Raw genomic sequence first — 7,528 nt, forward strand, 5'->3', positions numbered from 1 at the left:
AAAGGGCACTAACCAGGCCTGGCAGGGATGAGTGAGTCAGAGGCTGCAGAAATCTGGAAGCTAGGCACAACCACTGTTAGAGAAAGACCATGAGGAGGAATTTCTCTGAAAGATTGCTGGCTTTTGGGGGCTACCACCTCTGTGAATTCACCAGGAATATCTAGTAGGGGGCTTGGGGCCACTTTTGATCAGCAGGGCCAGCAGTCCAGAAGGAGAGATGGACGCAGGAAAATAAGATCCAGGACAAATTAGAACCCACCAACGACTCTGCGTCTCTCTCCCGCTGCCTCTGACTTATGACGGCCTTCAAAGAAGAATGGCTGCGAGCCTCACTCTGCCTCCCAAATCTTTCATACCATCACTTCCGGCTAATTCTAACCTTGAACCATGCAGGATAGTGAAACCAGGTGGAAAAAGGCACAACATCGGAGTAGAAGCCATTATATACTCCACATTTTAAAAATAAAAATAAATGTAAACAGTGGTAGAGCAGAAAGACAAAAGGCACTTAAGTCCTTGAAGAGTACATGGTACTGTCATTCTAATCCTGGACTGTCCAGGCCAGACGTCCTTTACATGGGAGAGAAATAAACTTTTACCATGTTCAAGCCATTCTTGTGTTAGGGTTTTTCGTCCATACAGCTGAGCCTAATCCTAACTGATACACCCAGTATTTTTCTAATGTATCCTTTTCCTTGCCTATGTCAGCTCAATTGGGCCTTCTGTCGCTTTCTTTATATTTGGCTTTCTTTGAAATCCAAAGAATGTTAACCAATACAGCCACAGAGCATGGTGACGAGTTAAAATCAGTAAAAGTTCTGTTCTAACTATTCTGCATTTAGTTGTCATTTAATTTTTCAGCGTAAACCTGCGAGGTAGGTTTTATTTTTATCCGCATGTTACAGTGTGGGAAACAAGGTACAGAGAGGTTCGGTAACTTGCCCAAAGTCACACAGCTAGGAAGTCGAAAAGCGAAGACTTAAACCTAGGCAGCCACTCCAAAGGATTTGTTTTTGTTCTTTCTTGAGGTGAAATTCATAAAACATAAAATAACCATTTTCAAGTGAGCGATTCATTGGCATTTCAAAATGTTGTGCAACCACCACCTCTAACTACTTGCAAAACATTTTCATCACCCCGAAAGGGAACCCCCTACTTATTGAGGGGTTACTTCTCATTCCCCTCTTCCTCCTGGTTCTGGCAGCCACCAATTCACCAGCAATAAAGGTCTTGTGTCACACTCTATGATTTTATTTCTTTGTCTTTAATTCTCTTTCTTTTATTCCACCCTTCACTCTCTCCCTCCCCAGCTCCCGACTCTGTCTCCTTATATCTTTCCTTCTCTGAGTTACTGCGGAATTTCTTCAGCTGGTTGATTAGGTGCTCTACTTGTCCATTCAAAAGTCCCTTAGGGTGGACAAACACATCATGGAAGAATCATCTAGATTTTTTTTAGTGCTGAGGGAGCTCCTTGGGTGCCCTCCTGCATAACTTTGAGCAAATAAGTTCTTTCTTGTCTATTATGATCCCTCATCCTGCAATCCCAGTGGGAAAGGGCGGGACTCGGAGACCCAGCACAAACTTACTTGCGTGACTTTGGAAAGGGCTCTTCCTTGATATCTGAGCTCTCAGAGATTCTGTCACCTCAACAGCTTTTGTACATTTGTTTCTCTCTCTGTCTGGGCACCCTCCCTTCTCTTTCCAAATGACTATTTCCTCTCCTGCATCAGATTCTTCAGAGAGGTTTGTGGAAGTCCCCTTTACTTCAGGGCTGGGAGAAACGGCAGCACAGAAGAAAGGCAACCATTTTTTAGCACCAAGAAGAGCAGCCCACAGTCCCTTCTTTCCTCCCCAAAGTTTTGAACTCTGTGGTGGTTTTTAGATGTGCCCACAAATTCCTTGACACTCCTCCAGTCCAGAGGTGGAGTCTAATGGCTCTTCTCTTGAATATGGGCTGGGCTTATTGACTTGCTTCTATTTCAGTCTGGTGATTAAACGTCTAATTGGGTTGGGGATTAAGGAAGGCCCATCCAGGAGAATTTCTCCTTTGATTAACCAAACTCAACTGATTAGGGAACTCAGTTACATCTGCAAACTCACTTTGCTTTTGCCATGTTCTACTGACTAGAAGCAAGTCATACTTCCCACCCTCACCCTGTCCAGAAAGAAAAGAAAGTTTCCCCTGTTATCCAGGCACTTACCTGGCCATCACAGCAAAGGTCATGATGTTCTCCACTGAACATACAAAATTTCATAAAACATCAGGTTTAGTTAAGGCCATTCTTTGACCATCATGGATCAGGACAACATCAAGGCTACTCCATAATAATGTCTGAACACAGAAAAACATAAACATTGTCCAAACCACAAACCACAAAAGGTTAAATATCCCCCTCTCCCAGTTAATGTGAATAGCTGCTGCCTCTTTAGCTATTATAGCTTTAGCCTCACTGTAGTCTGCCCTCCCTACGGTTAAGAGTTATTAAGGCATCTGTATTAGTCAGCTCAGGCTGCCATAACACAATACCATAGAGGCGGCTTAAACGGTGGAAATTTATTTTCATTCAGTTCTGAGATCAGTTCTGGTGAGAGCTTTCCTCATGGCTTGCAGATGGCTGCTTTCCAAGTGTCCTCACAGGGTGGGGATAGAGAGGAAGCTCTCTAAGTCTCTTTTGTAAGGGCACTAATCTCACTATGGGCGTCCCACCCTCATGAGCTCACAGAACCCTAATTACCTCCCCAAGGCCCCTCTCCAAATACCATCACACTGGAGGTTAGGCATCCAACGTATGGATTTGGGGGTGGGGGGACACAATTCAGTCCATAGACAATCAGAATTACCCCTGCTTCCTGACAGCATCCATTCCAGAGCAACACCTCCACTTCCTTAAAGCCTCCTTCAAATCACCCAACACAAACCCAAATCTTAGAGTAAGTCCTTCCTAATACCCTCTTATTGAGATTCCACAGTCCCCTGTGGTGTGAGTTCTCTCTCACTGCAACAAGTCATATACCCAACTTGTTCAAACATGTGTGTTCCTGGTATTCTATGACTGGAGGGCGTTGGCACACTATCTTAGGGTCAATTCATGTGCAAAAGAAAAAAAAAAAAAGAGAGACCCAATTAAGTAAAAAGACAGAAAGAAATTTCATGGAACTCATTATGGGAGATAGAGCTGTATCTCAGTCTCTCTTTCTCTGGTGACTCATAGCCTCTTGTTCTACTTCCCTCAAGAAGCCAACATACTCCTCTCTCTGTAGATCAACTGCTTCTAGAAGGCTTTTAATCTGTGCACCACAAACTAGGCTTGAATGTGTCACTGGCTTCCCCTGGCAATGTGACTTACTCAAGAAAAATGACTTTGGGTTCACAGTGTAAAAGGAAAGAATCTGATTGATATAATACATTCCTTGTCCCGTCACCATGCCAGGAGTATACTGTTAGTCCAAACCACTGTGGCCAAGATGGTGAGGTAATGCAGTAATAATTATATAATTTACTAGACATATTTTTGGCAGAGGCTATTAGTGAAGAATAATTTCAAAATATTCCTTGGACCCGAATTCTGTCAATCTCATCAACTGCCCCCCAACCTTTAAATGGTTGCCTTCAGATTCAGGGCCGATCTGGAAGCTATGTCCAAGGGAACAGGGTCATGTGATATAAATCATGGACATTATTGCAGAAGGAGCCAACCAGTCCTTTTCTCAGAGGCATATACTGAACTCTGATGGCTTCCCCTCTTGTACCATTGCCAAGTATTTTCTGAGCTCTCTTCTAAGAGCTGTGTACTGCACAGATCCTAAGACTGCTGGAAGTGACAGGAAAGACCTAGGTGTGGTGACCTACATCTACTTCAACACTGAATGCTGGCAGAACTCAGATTGATGAAGCCTTAAATGAACACTTGAAGGAGTAAGTTAAAAAATGAATGACTTGGCTTTAGATGCAGCTCTGCAGAATATATTTTTTAAAGTTTCATTATGCCACTGTACATCAAAATAGGTCAATATAAATTATAATACTGTCATGCCAATAGGGACGGCAAACACAATATTTTTGGTTTATATTGCATTCCAAGAACCATAAAAATTATTCTGAATGGCTGTTTGCTCTTTGAAGTCAAATGAAAAGGTATTTGCCATTTGTTTATTAACAAATCAAATCAGTGACGTGATACTGGATTTGGTACTTCTCAAACTGACAGAGTGAAACATCCTCAGGGGTCAATTATGTAGCATGGCTGGTTTATAGTTTCCTGTGTGTCATTAAGAATAAGCACCACAGCCAGCTACAATTTTACTTTGATTTATTTTAACCATTTATTTAACCATTTCTGAGGATTTTTCTCTAGGTCTCTACCATGCATTGGAGCTTTTCTCTGACTGACGCTGGTATGGATATGACCAAATGGATAGTTGACTGAGTAACTAAAGCAATGGGTAGATAGGTAGGTGAATGGACGAATGAATGAATGAATGAATGTATCATCATGTGGATTAATGAACACATGCCTCTTTAATGCACACCAGCCTTTTAAAATATTATATATATATATATTTTTTTATTGAAGTATAGTTGATTTACAATGTTGTGTTGATTTCTGCTGTACAGCAAAGTGATTCAGTTATACATATTTATACATTCTTTTTCATATTTTCCATTATGGCTTATCACTGGACATTGAACCTAGTTCCCTGTGCTATACAATAGGATCTTGTTGTTTATCCTTCCTATGTATAACAGTTTACATCTGCTAATCCCAAACTCCCACTCCATCCTTCCCCCATCCCTCCTCCCCCTTGGCAACCACAAGTCTGTTCTCTATGTCTGTGAGTCTGTTTCTGTTTCATAAATAAGTTCATTTGTGTCATATTTTACATTCCACATATAAGTGATGTCATATGGTATTTGTCTTTCTCTGTCTGACTCACTTCACTTAGTATGATAATTTCTAGGCCCATCCATGTTGCTACAAATGGCATTATTTCATTCTTTTTTATGGCTGAGTAGTATTCCACTGTATCTATATACCACATCTTCTTCAGCCATTCATCTGTTGATGGACATTTAGGTTGTTTCCATGTCTTGACTATTGTGAATAATGCTGCTAGGAACACAGGGTGCGTGTATCTTTTCCATTTAAAGTTTTTTTCCAGATACATGTCCAGGAGTGGGATTGCTGGATTATATGGCAACTCTATTTTTAGTTTTTTGAGGAACCTCCATACTGTTTTCCATACTGGCTGCACCAATTAACGTTCTCACCAACAGGGCAGGAGTGTTCTCTTTTCTCCACGCCCCCTCCAGCATTTGTTATTTGCAGACTTTTTAATGATGACCATCCTGACTGGTGTGAGGTGGTACCTCATTGTAGTTTTGATTTTCATTTCTCTAATGATTAGCGATGCTGAGCATCTTTTCCTGTGCCTGTTGGCCATCTGTATGTGCTCTTTGGAGAAATGTCTATTTAGGTCTTCTGCCCACTTTTTGATTGGGTTGTTTCTTTCTTTGTTGTTGAGTTGTACGAGCTGTTTGTATATTTTGGAAATTAATCCCTTGTTGGTCACATCATTTGCAAATATTTTCTCCAAGTCCGTAGGTTGTCTTTTCATTTTGTTTATGGTTTCCTTAGCTGTGCAAAAGCTTGTAAGTTTGATTAGATCTTATTTGTTTATTTTTCCTTTTATTTCTATTGCCTTGGGAGACTGACCTAAGAAAACATTGGTACAATTTATGCAGAGAATGTTTTGCCTATGTTCTCTTCTAGAAATTTTAAGGTGTTATGTGTTGTATTTAAGTCTTTAGGACATTTTGAGTTTATTTTTCTGCATGGAGTGAAGGAGTTATCTAACTTCATTGATTTACATGTGACTTTCCAACTTATGTAACACCACTTGCTAAAGAGCTGGTGTTTTCTCCATTGTGTATTCTTGTCTCATTTGTTGAAGATTACTTGACCAGATATGTGTGGGTTCGGCAAAGTGTTTTCTATTGTGCAAGTCACTGCAGGTACCTTGCTATCTTTATAGCCAATTAGAATAGCATTCCCTTCCTCACCCACCCCACATCCTGACATGGTTACTTTGATCACAGAGAAATCCTGTTTCTCAGCGACCCTGCCCACTGTAACATGAGAGTGTGTAAAAAAGGAGAGTAACATTGGTGGTGTCTGTGCCCATAAAAGGAGTGAGAAAGAGTGGTGAGGAGGTTCTGAGGCTGACACTTGTTTCCTGAGATAAGCTTCTAGAAACAGTGCAGAGTTTGTTACTCATCTAGATTATTCACCAATATTCTGTTCTGTCTTCCCCAGAAAGGGACAGAAATTGCATTATCCCACTCACTTTGAAGTTATACATAGCTATGTGACTTGCTTTGGACGTGGAATATCAGTTAAAGTGACCATTATCCTTACTGTTGAAACAAAATGCTATTATTTATTATGTTTTATTATCTTTATTTTAAAAAGATAGAGAAAAACAGAGAGAAAAACTCAGAGGAGGATGGCCTCAAAGTTAGAGAGAGAGCCACAAATTCTGACATTCAAGAGAAATAAAAAATACACAAAGACAATAATGAGAGAATTATCTCAAGAATAATGAGAGAGAGAGAGACAGACAGGCAGAGAAAATGAACAAAGAGAGGCAAGAATTGAGTCTCATCCCATGGGGTGAGGGTCCACACAGATCCTACTTTCTTCTTTCATTGCATCACCTACAGCATTATTGCATCAGTCAGCTTATGCTTAATTATGCTGCAGTAACAAGCAACCCTAGAATCTCAATTGCTTACAACAGCTAAGTGTATTTCTTGGTCACATTTGTTGTTATGGAAAGTCACCTCAAGATTCTACTGCACATCTTCTTCATTTGGGGACTCAGCTGAAGAGGAGGCTCCGTCAGGGATTTCGCTAGTCTTGCAACAGAGTTGAAAGAGGGATGGTGGCAGACCATGCAGTGGCTCTTAAAGCTCTCGCTGCAATGACATGCAACACTTCTGTGTGCACTCCATTGGCCAAAGCAAGTCATATGTCCAAGCTGGACATCTGTAGCACGGGAAATGTAATCTATCTGTAGGGCGAGTGAGGGCATCCCAGCCTTGGGGTCCAACACAGGGAAGACAAGTTCCCTTTGCTGGTTTGAAAACTGGTGGGACTTACCAGAGGTCTCTAAGACACTGAGACTCTGCTCTTGAAAAGCGTGCACATGCTGGCTTACTCCTGGTCATAGCACGGAGGCAGCAGATTGAAAACTGCCTAGGGCTCTAACTTGCCAGGACTGCCCCAGCGTACACCCCAGCCCACACTGGGCGCCTGCTTCAACCCCTCTTGCTCCAGCACTTTCTCTCCCCTGGGGAAAAGGCTGCCATTGCCAAAGAGAGTGCACGCTTTTCGAGGGAACAGAGCCAGCTTAGACAAGAGCAGAGGCAGCCTTTGGCAGTGCAAACGTCCCTGCTCAAAACTAGCTCCAGGGTGGAGACCGACGTTGCAGGCAAGAGCAAAACCAGCTTAGTAGTGAGGCACCAAAC

Source organism: Monodon monoceros, unplaced genomic scaffold, assembly GCF_005190385.1.
Source record: "Monodon monoceros isolate NGI ecotype Baffin Bay Population unplaced genomic scaffold, NGI_Narwhal_1 Super_Scaffold_10, whole genome shotgun sequence".
Lineage (NCBI taxonomy): Eukaryota > Metazoa > Chordata > Mammalia > Artiodactyla > Monodontidae > Monodon > Monodon monoceros.